This window comes from Acartia tonsa, chromosome 7 (assembly GCF_053477335.1).
Source record: "Acartia tonsa isolate MP-2025a chromosome 7, ASM5347733v1, whole genome shotgun sequence".
Taxonomy (NCBI): Eukaryota; Metazoa; Arthropoda; class Copepoda; order Calanoida; family Acartiidae; genus Acartia; species Acartia tonsa.
This window is the reverse complement of record NC_137266.1, coordinates 13,056,251-13,070,727: the sequence shown is the minus strand read 5'-3', so window position 1 is coordinate 13,070,727 and position 14,477 is coordinate 13,056,251. Positions and strand designations below refer to the sequence as shown.

General features: G+C 34.1%; 1 protein-coding gene across 1 annotated transcript in view; it reads left to right on the top strand.

The window, feature by feature from the left end:
• Positions 1-14,477, top strand: part of LOC145324880 (locomotion-related protein Hikaru genki-like) — a 251,714-nt gene that overhangs the window by 222,801 nt on the left and 14,436 nt on the right. The gene's annotated exons all lie outside the window — the stretch shown is intronic.

The following is a 14,477-nucleotide window of genomic DNA, read 5'->3' as shown; positions in this document are numbered from 1 at the left end:
TGTCTGTCTGTCAATTTGTCTGTGTAATTGTATGTTTGTATCGAAGGATCTCGCTAACAGGGTTGCCTCTCATAGGTCTCGGGAAGGTTTATAACTATTTTGTTGGATACCACCATCGTCCCAAGAGAAATCACAAAAAAAATCGAAATTTTTTTACCTAAAGATTCTTGAACGTAACTTTGCAACGTATAGTAGAGACCGTAGAGACTTGAAAGCAAAATCGTATTATTAAAAAAGTGCCACTATTTAACATTTTGAATCCCTACAAGACTACAATTTATGGGATGATTTAGTGCAAAATTAATCATTTCTTGTTAATAAAATGCTTTTACTAATTACACTCATTAATATAGATGACTGCAATTATAATTTGCAAGAGAAAATTTTCTGTGGTGCAAAAAATATGATTAAACAGATTTAGACATTGTGCTTTCACTCCTGCACATTTATCATCTTTATAGTAAAGTAACAGGATGGCTGTTTGTCAATTTGTCTGTCTATACCAAAGGATCTCGCTAACCGCTGAACCGATACGGTTCTCCTTTACTGTTTAGTTACTCATAGATCCTAGGAATGTTTACAACTATTTTTGGGGAGGGTGCCAACACCGTCCCAAGAAAAATCGCCCCAAGAAAAAATACCCCAACCCCCAATAAAAAGTATTTTTTTACTTTTTCTTTTTAAATCAGAACCGCATATTATTGCAACAACACAAAGTACTCTATAATCAAGTCCTAAAAACGTAAGTATGTCCTTAAACATTATCCTGTATTTAAGCAGTTTTTCAACAAATTTAATTAAAATTTTGATTCGACATTTATAATTTATGTTCTGATTTTCAGTTCTGACACACTACAAGTATAAATGTTCGTTTGTCCTACCGTTTCAGAGCTTCGCTTTTATGGATGTTGTTATCCTTGTTCGCTATTACGTCTTTCTATAAATAATAAACACGGATGAGATGGCGTGCAAAAGTGAATGTACATCTTAAAAGACACAGAATGGCTATTTTCTCACATTTCATTTGGATAATTCAAAATTGAGAAAATTAGTGTAGATATACAATATTTTTAGGATTTTAATGTTTTTAATAAAAACAAACTTTTCAGAGAGCATAACTATTTCTTGAGCATAAAGCTAACCGATCCTACTGCTTCTTGACTCATTTTTTACAGCTTTAGTCTCTAAACTGTACAGTTCTAATTTTCCAAATCCTTTTCAATAATAATTCATAAACAAATATTTAATGTGGGGGGATACCTCCAACCCAGAGGCGCATCTTCTAGTTACAATTGTAAGGTAGCATTATTAAATTCTGTAGAGTTTTCCTTATGTAAAAGTAACAGGATGTCTTTCAGTCTGTGTGTCTGTCAGAGGGCAGTCAAAGATCTCGCTAACCACTGAAGCTTCCAGGGAAGGTTTAAAACTTGGGGGGAAGGTCCCTCCACCCTTCTAAGAGAAATTTCCCTCTAAAAAATACACAACAAATTATACCCCCCCCCCAAAAAAAAAAAAGTCATCCTTTTCAAACTAAATATTAAATTGGAGTGTTAACTCCCTTCCTCACCCCTAGAGGCCTCCAAAAGCGAAACCACTAATTAAATTAAAAGGAATGAAATGTTTAATGTACCAAAAATAAAAAGTGTTAAACAATTGTATATTTTTATAAATCATAATTATAAACTAATTTTAAAAAAAAATAACATAAATAAAAATGTTTTATAAGTTGTCACTTAATGTTAAAATCACTATTCAATAAAACAAAGAAAAAACTGCATTGGTAATGTATTCTTTCTCTTAAACGTAAACTAAACATAAAATAAATTAAATGATATTATCTAGAAACACGAGAAGGTCGTTGTGTTAACTGTCAAAAGCCATTAAAAATCACTGCACTTGGCAAAATTGCAAAAATACATTTTCCCCATGCGAAGATTGCAGCTGGGAAGTGTAAGGTCAACCACTATAAATTTTGTTATTACTGCAAACTACGCGAGCTTTGTAACTCTTCCCTTTTCTCTCTCTTTTCTCGCTGTCATTTGAGGGTGAGCTGAGGCGCCCGCCGGCCGGCTAAGCGCAGCCCAAGGTGCGCTGGGCTCAGCTCAATGCGCGCTTTTTGGAAGTGTAGCTTTTCTGAATCTTGGATAAAGCCAGCAAATGTATTTTATTTATAGAAAATTTGCCATCTTGATTAGAAATTTTAAATAAATGGCGCGCACAGGGTTTTACCTTGTAAGTGCGCGAAGCGCACCTGAAATTTTCTCCTCCATCTACGATTTTTGACACTCTTTTTGAACCAAGCACAGAGAACAAGAGAGGTGTTTTTTTTCAGATGGACTACACCACTCTACATAATCAACAATAACATATTCAAATGTTCCCCTTTTTTTCGCACCCTTTTAAATTCTAGAGTTTTGTGACTTTTTTAGGTAGGTGAACTTATGGGGGGTTGCAGGGTCCACCCATTTTAATTTTGTCACCCTTCCTCTGCACGCTTCTGTTGGAACATTTATCTTTAGTTTTCTTAGTATGTCATTGAAAATCCTTTAAAAATCAAAACAATATGTTTTTTTTTCTGGTTCAACAATATAACTAAAACTTTGATTAGGGCTCAGCAGCGGCGCCTACAAATGAAAACCAAAATTTTATAGCCCCTATGACTGGAGTCATCCTTGTGCTTTTAAGAGAGACAAGTTTGTGTGTGTGTGTGTGTGTGTGTGTGTGTGTGCGTGCATGTATGTGTTCCTTTCAGTACAGAAACAAAATAATGCGCAGTTTCAATTTTTCCTTCTCTCCATTTTTCTCCATGGTATCCCCCGCTTTCTCCATTTTTATCCCAGGAGTTTTAGTTTTGGCCAGGCTGGGATGATAAAAATGGTTGCTAACTGCAAGTTCTAATGCAGCCCCTAAACCAGGGGGGTTGGGACTTGTATTCTGTAAAACAAAAGAATAGTTATTTATCGCACCGTATATACGCAGCTTTCCGTGTTTATTAAAATAAAAAATAATTAAGATTTTGTTAGCTCCAAAGGGGCCATATTCGATGCAATATATGACTTTTTAGTATGGCTTAGAACCGGTTTTAATCCACCGGATATTAATTAAAATTACTTCCTTGTTTATCTTTGATTGTATCACAAACGTTATGCATAAGCAAATAACGCTATTCTGGTTATGAACTGAAATGATGGCAGGACATAAGATTTTCGGAAAATTATCCATAATATTTTTCTAGAATGTTTGTATCTATTCTCTTCCTAAAGAATCCACAGAGAAAATTATAATCCCCATTCTTTGACTATTTGGGCGTAACAGAAAACAAGGACAACAACGTCCATAAAATGGAATCTCTAAAATCAGAAGAAAGGTCAAACGAATACTTGTAGGATATCAAAACATAAAAAGCAGAACATGAATTATAAAACAAAATTATACACGTATTTGTTGCAAATTTGCTTACATACAGAATACTGTATGAGAACATACATTTTTAGGACTTGATTATAGAGATGCTTTGCTTATAATATTGTACCGTGTTATTCTAGAAATAATTTTCCAAAATTCGTAGCTAACCTTGCAAAGTTTGCAATCGATAGGGCAAGTCAAATATTTCTAAATAAACGAATAGAGCTATCCGTTACGAATTGACGGAATTATAGCTTATAACAAGGATGACAACATCCATAAAAGCGAAGCTCTGAAACGGCAGGACAAACGGACATTAACACTTGTATAAGGTCAGAACTGAATAATCAGAATGCGAATGTATAAGAGTCAAAGCAAAATTGTAAATAAATTTGTTGATACAGGATAATGATTATGGACATACTTACATTTTTAGGATTTGATTATAGAGTTGCTTCGATTATAATATTGTACTTTGTTGTCCCAGGAATCAGTATACCAAAAATCAGACCAATCGGATAATTAGGTCACATACAAAATTGTTCTTAAAAATGTAAAAAAAATCAACACGTTTAAAATGAACGTACGGACATTCTGGTAATGATTGTAGAGTTGCTACGCTTTCTAACTCGTACCTAACTATTACAGGAATCACCATGCAAAATTTGAAATCGATAGGACAATTCTAACATGCCTAAATTAACGAAAAAAGCTATTTAAAAAAGTAAAAAAATCAACATGTTTAAAATGGACGTACGGACATTTTGGTAATGATTATAGAGTTGCTACGCTTTCTAAATCGTACCTAACTACTAAATGAATCACCATGCAAAATTTGAAATCGATAGGACAATTCTAAAATGTCTAAATTAACGAAAAAAGCTATCCGTGACGGACGTACGGACGGACAGACGGACGGACCGACCCTAATTATAGAAAAGCTTCGCTTTTAAAAAGAATAAAAAAATTCTTTATACTTAAAAAGCATAATAATTTTCTATAATTAGGGTCGCTCCGTCCGTCCGTAGGTCCGTAAAGGTTAGCTTTTTTCGTTATTTTAGGTATGTTAGAATTGTCCTATCTATTTTAAACTTTGCATGATGATTCCTGTAGCAAGTTAGAAAGCGAAGCAACTCAACCAGAAAGTCCGTACGTCCATTTTAAACATGTTGTCTTTTTACTTTTTTAACAACAAATTTTTATGTGATAAAATTATCTGATTGGACTGATTTTTGGGATACTGATTCCTAGGACAACAAAGCACATTGCTATGAGCAAAGCATCTCTATAATCAGTTCTAAAAATGTAAGTATGTTATAAAAACAATATCCTGTTTTTATGGATGTTGTTGTCATTCTTGTCAACTTGAAGATTTAACAAGGATGACAACATCCATAAAAGCGAAGCTCTGAAACGGTAGGACAAACGGACATTAACACTTGTATAGTGTCAGAACTGAATAATCAGAATACAAATGTTTATTAGTCGAAGCAAAATTGTAAGTAAACTTGTTGAAAAACTGCTTGATACAGGATAATGTTTATGGACATACTTACATTTTTAGGACTTGATTATAGAGTTGCTTCGCTTATAATATTGTACTTTGTTGTCCCAGGAATCAGTATACCAAAAATCAGACCAATTGGATAATTAGATCACATACAAATTTGTTGTTAAAAATGTAAAAAAAATCAACATGTTTAAAATGGACGTACGGACATTCTGGTAATGATTTTAGAGTTGCTACGCTTTCTAACTCGTACCTAACTATTACAGGAATCACCATGCAAAATTTGAAATCGATAGGACAATTCTAACATGCCTAAATCAACAAAAAAGGCTATTTAAAAAAGTAAAAAAATCAACATGTTTAAAATGGACGTACAGACATTTTGGTAATGATTACAGAGTTGCTACGCTTTCTAAATCGTACCTAACTACTAAATTAACGAAAAAAGCTATCCGTTACGGACGGACGGACGGACGTACGGACGTACGGACGGACCGACCCTAATTATAGAAAAGCTTCGCTTTTAAGAACTAAACATTGTATGCAATAAAGCAAGTCTATATTTAAGCTTGGAGCGATGGGATTTAAATTTGAAGAACCAGTCTTGAAGTAAAAATATACACATGCAGATACACACACATCAACTAACAAGACAATTTCATTTTTTCAAAGTCACTCACAAGAGAAATTATCTCTATTTGGATTTATTTATTTTTAAATGCGAAGCTTTTCTATAATTCGGGTCGGTCCGTCTATACCCTATTATTTTAACCAGAAAGTCCGCAATTCCATTTAAAACATGCTATTTTTTTTTACTTTTTTGACAACTTTTTTTTATAATATACCTAATTATTATCCTATTCATCTGATTTTGGAATAATGATTCATTTGACAACAAGGTACAATATTATAAGCGAGGCATACTTATTTTTACTGTATCCTGTATTTAAGCAATGAAGAAGAACAAGGGTCCCCTTCTGTATATTTCAATTATTGGTTGAAACGTTTGGACGCTAACAATTCTAAACTACCCTATCAAATTCAATATTCAAGTACCCAAGGTTTTTGAGGCAGCGAATAAAATAGCGTGGTTATAAAACTTTGGGTACCAGTGTAATCATATAGTAAAATTGTCCCCTCCCTCCCGCTCAAGTACATGTTTTGGCTAAAAATGAAAAATGACGATTCACTACAAACTATTACAAGCTGTGGGTCAACGAACTACACGGAGTGCATGACCAACACTTGACCAAAGATTTGTACATTAATAAGGATGACAACATCCATAAAAGCGAAGCTTTGAAACGGCAGGACAAATGCACATTAACACTTGTAGAGTGTCAGAACGCAAGAATCAAAATATAAATGTATTAAAGTCGTACGAAACAAAGTTGTAAGTAGATCTGTTGAAAAACTGCTTAAATTCAGGATATTGTTTAAGGGCATACTAACATTTTTAAGACTTGATTATAGAGATGTTTCGATCATAACAATGTACTTTGTTGTCCTTGGAATCAGTATTCCAAAAATCAGACTAATCGGATAATTTTATCACATAAAAAGTTCTTGTTAAAAAGTTAAAAAGGCCATTATATCCCTAATGATGATACACAAAATTACCCCTTCTGCATTGATTGAAACATTTGCACACTAAACTTATTGAATCCACAAATCAAAATTAAATAGAAGTCCTAACAGGCCTAAATTAACAAAAAGAGCTATCCGTTACGGACGTACGGACCTACCCTAATTATAGAAAAGCTTTGCTTTTAAAAATGCGAAGCTACTATATTATGAAATTAAGTCACATTGTCAAAGTAGTTCCATTGGAATTCTAACCACAGCAATAACAAGGTGTATAAGGGGGGGGGGGAGTTAGGCCCCTTTTCAAGGGAGTGGATCCCTATTGGGGTACACAACCACCCTCCCCCCCCCCCTTACCTTAAATACACCTCCCTTTCTCGCTTTTGTGTTCATAGATGATATAAAACTCAAATTTCGTAGCAAAGTGTGTACTTATCATAACCAATAGTGTGGTCGGTTTGTTCATACTAATACACTGTGCTTAAACACAAAAAGATTCATACTGCCACCTGGAGATCACCAGATCAAAGAACCTTTAACCAGATAGACCACATATGTATATCTAGACGCTTTAAAGGTTCTCTCCTTGATGTCAGGGTTGAAAGAGGACCTGATGTTAATTCAGACCATTATCTTCTATCTTCTAAAGTTCGGCTTAGATTTAAAAAGCAGGACACAAAGCCTAACCCCAGGAAGAAATATAATTTAACAACCCTCCAAAACTCTGAAAAGATGCAAGAGTTTAAGCTCACTCTAAAGAATAGATTTGAGTTGCTGACTCTTCAAGAGGAAGATGGAGTGGAAGATATTTGGCAAGGTATCAAAAAAGTTTATAATGATACCAGCCAAGAAAAATTAGGTTTCAAAAAGGCTAACCAAAAGCCGTGGATCACTCAAAGATCCATTGATCTCATGGATCAAAGAAGAGAGGTAAGACAAAAGACACTCTCTAGAAACTCTCCAGAAGATAAAGACCTGTATAAGAGGCTCAGCAGGGAAATCCAAAAAAGTGTCAGAATTGACAAAAAAGAACACTTGGAAAACCTTGCCTTGCAAGCAGAAAATGCTGCTAATCAAAATAGAATGAAAGATGTCTATGAGATTACTAAGAGCATTGCAGGCAAAGTACACAAATCAGGATCACACATCAGGGATAAGGATGGTTCACTCCTTAAAACTGATGAGGATATTCTAAATAGATGGGCAGAACATTTCACTGAACTGCTGAATCTTCCAGTTCCAGAGGAAGAAACTGAGATTCCACCCTCAGATGCACTTGACATTGACTGTCGAGCGCCAAATCTATTGGAAATCAAAGAGGCCATTAAAAGTTTGAAAAATAACAAGGCCGCAGGACCTGATAACATCCCAGCTGAGGTCATGAAAGCAGACCTAGACACATCTGCTGAGGCATTCCTACCTTTGATCACTAAGATATGGAATGATGAGTTATGCCCAGAGGACTGGAAAAATGGACATATCTCAATACTGGCCAAAAAAGGAGACTTGACCCAATGTGGAAACTACAGAGGGATAATGCTTCTTTCAGTACCTGGCCGTATCCTTAGTAAGATTCTTCTTAATAGAATAAAGAAGAAGGTTAATGAAAAGCTAAGACCTAATCAGGCTGGATTTAGACCAAACCGTTCCACTATTGATCAGATAACCTCTCTAAGAATCATCATAGAGCAATCCAAGGAATGGAACTCTGAGCTTTTTGTAAACTTTATTGACTACAAAAAAGCATTTGATTCTTTAGACAGGAAATCACTCTGGAAAATCTGCCGACACTATGGCATTCCAGAAAAGATAATCAATATCATTAAAGCTATCTATCATAAAGGAGGTGGAAATGTTATGTATAAAGGTAAACTATCAACCTTTTTTGAGATTGTAACAGGTGTCAGACAAGGATGCCTTCTCTCTCCCTTCCTTTTCCTCCTTGCCATTGACTGGATCATGAAGAACTGTGAAAGCAATGATGGCATTCGCTGGCAGTTATTTGGCAATCCCAAATATTTGGGAGATCTGGACTTTGCTGATGATATTGCTTTGTTAACAAGCAATAGAAGTCAAATGCAAAGAAGGACTAACATGATAGCTGAAACTTCCAAGAAAGTTGGACTTGAAATAAATGTTCCAAAAACTAAAATACTCAGATTAAATGCAAACTCCCAAGAACCAATAACTATTGGAAATCAAATTCTTGAGGATGTTAACTGCTTTGAGTATCTTGGAAGTAAAATTGATGAAGCTGGAGGCACTTTGACAGATGTTAAAGCTAGAATTAACAAATCTAGAACAGCCTTTGCCAGCTTGAATAAAATTTGGAATTCCAACAACATCTCCATAAAGACCAAGTTAAGACTTTTCAAGTCAAATGTTCTGTCTGTTTTGCTGTATGGGGCCGAAACTTGGTTCCTAAACACAGCAGTGGTCTCCAAGCTTCAGACATATGTCAACAAATGTCTTAGGAGAATCCACAAGATCTTTTGGCCAAACAAGATCACAAATGCTGAGCTTTTAGAGCGCAGTGATATGTCAGACATCAAACTGACAATAAAACAGAGAAAATGGAGATGGTTGGGGCACACTCTAAGGAAAGGGCATGATGATTTAACCTATCAAGCCTTGACTTGGGACCCCTTCACAGGAAAAAGGAAACCAGGTAGACCAAAAACAACCTGGAGGAGGGAATTCCTTGAAGAACTGAGTAAAAAGAATTTTTCATCTTTCAGTGAAGCCTCTACTGAGGCCCAATTCAAAGATAAATGGAGAACCATTGTGCGTGGCCTATGCTCTGGAAAGAAGAGATAAATGGCGATGATGATGATGAATACACTGTGCTACAATTGGTCCAATTTAGAGATTATTTTTCTATTCATTGAGGCTTGGTGTTGGTCATCACACATGGTAGAGAGTGAGAGGGAGTGTAGTACACTCTAAGAAAATCATTTATTTAGCCATAAAAAAAGAGGTAGGGCCTTGGACAGGGAGAGATACTGTGACAAATACAAAAAAAAATATTAATTAAATAAAAGAAAAAAAAACTGTCCTTTTCAAAAAGGACATACATTTACTAACATACACATCCTATAACTTCGAGCATGTAACAACTGAAAACATAAATATCAGAAATAAAAACGAGAAAAAAGACAGTAGAATAAACCTTTAGACCCTCGTTTTAGAGGTCCTGGGAACCGAATGATTAATAAAAATAAATTGGTGAAAAAGGCAAGAATCTAAAGGAATAATACAATGACTGATAAATTGATTATATCCCAATTGCTAATACACAAAATTACCCCATCTGCATTGATTGAAACATTTGAACACTTAACTTATTGAATCAACCAATCAAAATTAAATAAAAGTCCCCAAAGTTGTTAAGCCAAGAACACAGTAATAGTGTCTGACTGATTATGACGTAACAAAAAAAAATTAGCCAATGAGAGGCCGTTATTGACCAATGGTAAAATTTATAGTGGCCTCTCATTGGCTAATTTTTTTTGTTACGTCATAATCAGTCAGACACTATTACTGTGTTCTTAAGCCAACAAATAAGAATACTTTATTTTAAAACTTTTGGGACTAGTGAGATAAACAACTCAAAGTCCCCCCAACCCCCCTACCTGTGAAACAGGTGAGAATACAATGAAATGTAAAATGTAATACTTTTTGTTTTCTTCTAAGATATATTTTTTTAAAAAGAATACATAATCTTCTCCTAGGTAATTATCCTTGCATGGAGGTACAAGTACAACCCAGGGATGGGGAAGGACAAGCTTATCTTCCTACCCAAAATTGATTTTCATTAAATTACAATTCTATATTTAATTGTTTATCCCTTTAACCTTGTAAACACTTCTATCCCTGACAAGAATTAGGCATGAAAGTTCAGGTCGAACAAGGATGACAACATCCATAAAAGCTAAGCTCTGAAACGGTAGGACAAACGGACATTAACACTTGTATAGTGTCAGAACTGAATAATCAGAATATAAATGTATAAGAGTCGAAGCAAAATTGTAAGTAAATTTGATAAAAAAAAACTGCTTGATACAGGATAATCTTTCAAGACATACTTACATTTTTAGAGACTTGATTATAGAGTTTCCTCGCTTATAATATTGTACTTTACTGTCTAAGGAATCAGTATACCAAAAATCAGATCAATCGGATAATTAGATCACCTAAAATTTGTTGTTAAAAAAGTAAAAAATCAACATGTTTAAAATGGACGTACGGTCATTCTGATAATGATTATAGAGTTGCTACGCTTTCTAAATCGTACCTAACTACTACAGGAATCACCCTGCAAAATTTGAAATCGATAGGACAATTCTAACCTATTTAAATTAACGAAAAGAGCTATCTCTCTGTGACGGACGGACGGACGGACGTACGGACGAACGGACCGAACCAAATTATAGAAAAGCTTCGCTTTAAAAAATGTGGTCTAGAATTTTATCTGCCATAGTATTATCCATTTATCCCCTGAGTACTATTACAGACCTATAAAAGTGAAATTCTGCATGTTGATTCAGAGAGGTGGGTTGTTTATTACACTAGTCCCTAAAGTTTTATAATAGTTTTCTTATTTGTTGGCTTAACAAATTTAGGGACTATTATTGTTTTTTGATTGGTTGCTTTATTGGGTTCAGTGTCTAATCGTTTCAGCCACCAATTAAAATCTACAGAAGGAGTAATTTTGTGTATCATTATTGAGGATGTACACCAATATACCGGCCATTGTCTTATCCCTTCAGATGCCTGATGTTGATTACTCTGTACAGTGAAATGTAAATTTCTTCAGGGTGGCCTATAAATCATTGCAAATTTTTTCCTTAGATAAAACAATTTATAGCGTCTGTATATATGTATGTACCAAATGAACATGGTAATATCTGAATCTCTATAGTTCTCTTTTACAGTGAAGCTTCTTATATGTCTTCAGGAATATTTTTAGAGGATCGCTCAAACCTTTCAAGAGATTCTAACCATGGATACCTTTTCCAGTATGGCTTTGTAAACGATTGATATCCGCTGGATTAGAACCGGTTCTCAGCCATACTAAAAAACCTTGTTTAGCATCATGTTACAGACAATTTTTTTGAATATTAACATGAAAAATTATTGGATGAAACTAGTTTTATTAGTATCTTATTTTTTTATTTTAATTTCCACGGAAAGCTGTCTATAATACGATGCGATAAATAACTATTCTAAAGATTAATCCAATAAACAGATGAGGATGATTTTAAATTGTATATTTTTATGTAAAAAACTATTGGTCTATTTTCTGCAAGTCAAAACAATACTTTCTCTAAAAATTTCATTTTTTTTACCAAATTCGATCTTTATCGTTAATTTAATCTGAAAGACAATTGGTTTCTAGATAAATACCAACAAATATTTTTTACAAAAAATGTATTTGATTTGAAAGGCAGAAAATTGATAACAAATGACAATTATTGTGGTGCTGAAAATCTTGTGGTTTTTTTTGCAAGGATTGGGTCATTAAGTTTGTATTCAGCCATGTCACTTCATCAAAACATTATTTAACATTATCCCATATTTTTTAAAAGTGGGCCAAGTTGAAATTCCTCCCTTTTCTAGATTCAAAATAAAAGAAAGACCTTTAAGACCTAGAAATAATGTAGCTGGAAGATTGTCTGATAGTTGAGGATATTGTGAGCAAATCAACTGATTGTTCTGATATTTGCAGAGATTTTTTTATGTGTCCTTTGCAGGTTTAGTCCATTTTCCAGGTAGGTAATTCCAGAGAGGGTGTTAGATTATCCACCTTAATATATTTAGAGCAAAGCAATATATTTCACTTTACAGGAAATAATATTTTGTTGGTCTGTCTGTCTAGGTAATGAACTAAATAGTTTGTTATCTGTAACTCAAATCAAAACTAACAAAAAGCAAAAATTGAAATATGCTATTTTGCTATCAGTTTCTACTCTGGAACTGCACTACTACCTACTTTTGAACGCACATGACATTCAAAGAAAACGGAAGCAATTATATAGGTACAAAACATTATATATTTATTACTAGCGATTACGCCTCTAAAGACCTCTAGACCAAGGACGTCCAAGGGGGTGGGGGGGGGGTAAAGTGGGGATTACCCCCCACAAAACGAATTTAGGGGTGCCATAGGCACCCCTAACATTTTTTTCATTTTACCCCCCCCCCTAATTTAGAATTTACCCCTATCTTGGGGTGCTGTAGGCACCCCTAACCATTTAGGAGGGGGTATTTACTACCCCAAACAATTTTTGGGGGTAAATAACCCCCCCCCTCAATAAAGAAAAAAAAATAATCCCAAAAAAATGGGGGCGCGCTTCGCGCGCATTTTTACTACTAAATATTTGATAGTATTAAAATTACCCCCCCCCCCAAAAAAAAAGAAATTTACCCCTGCCAACAGATTTCAGGGGTAAACTCATAGACAGACTGACACACACTTTTGCTTTATTAAAAGGATGTAGAAATGAACAGTGCAGTAGAAAGATGGGAAAGAAGGTGGTCATTTTTAATATGATAATAATGCAGACCATAATGCTTTGTCACTTTAAGTTTGTTGACCTTTTGGAGTGCATTACAATTAAATGTTTTACAAAAGAATGATATATGTTGTTTTGATGTTTGCAGAATTAAGAATGCATGTTCCATACAATTTCACTTCTATGTATTTGAAGAACCTATTTTTGTATGCTCAAATTTATCCTTATCAATTTTTTACAAAATACTATCTTGAAATTTATCAATTATATAAAGTAGTTATGTTTTGGTTTGTTACTTGAGATTTTAATAAGTACTAAACTGATTGAGTTCTCCATTCTGGGGAAGATTCTAGGTTCCCGAGTTGTTTTATGCTTTTTTTAATCTTCGAATTCAGAGCCCTAAGATGCTAGGGTTACAGCCACTACATAGTTCCTTATTTTATTTAGAAGTAATGTTTTTGTCTGAAGCTTATTCTATGTTAGAATTGTCATATTAATTTCAGACTTTTGATAATGATTCCTAAAGCAGTTAGGTAAGATTTAGGAAGCTTATCAACTCTATAAAAGTTACTAGAAAGGTTTACGTCCATTTAAAACATGCTGATTTTTAACCTCTTTTCAATAACTTTTTGTATGCTATAATTATTCTATTATACGGTTCATCTGATTTTTGGAATAATGATTCCTAGAACAACAAAGATATGGGAAACATGTGAAAAATATAAAAGAAGCTAGAAACCTATCTAAGAGCAGTCCGACTGCCATAGTTGTTTCATACTTAATTATGCTCCATATTTATAAGAATGTTAACAAAATAAGATATTCTATTCTTACTGATTCGGATAAATTAAATTATACTATCATCTAGGGGATCTATATTAAAAAGGGTAAGTAAGAATTGGGCAGAATACAGCCATGTTAATGTCTTATTCTAAAAATAGAATACCTAAAACCATCAAGGGACCTATGTGAAGCATCCATAAAAAGGAGAACTGCATTAGTTTAGTAGTTATTGTAATCTAAAGCTCAACAGAAAAAACTTACTGTTTTATATAATACTATCGGGTATGCCCATAGTGGCCTCGCCCTCTAGAGGCTTGAAGTGAATGGGGAGTGGGTAAATCGACCACCTGGCAGCACATAAATAGTGTTATTTAACCATTTGGGAGTTTCAAATGGACTACTGTCCAAACAAGAACATTTACATCCAATATAAGTAGTGAGGCAATGTCTATTATTACGTTTCAGAACTGGTTTGTATCCAATGGAAATTTATAGAGCTCGTATTTTTAATGAAAAATATATTGAAATTCATGAACAAACTATATATACAAACAAAATTGCTAGAGAATATTTATTTGAAATAATGTTTTTCTGTATGGAGAAGTCTTAATTTCTCAACTGCTATTTACGTATTTTTTTGGGGGGGAAGATACAATAAAAAAAACATTCTCATTGTAAAA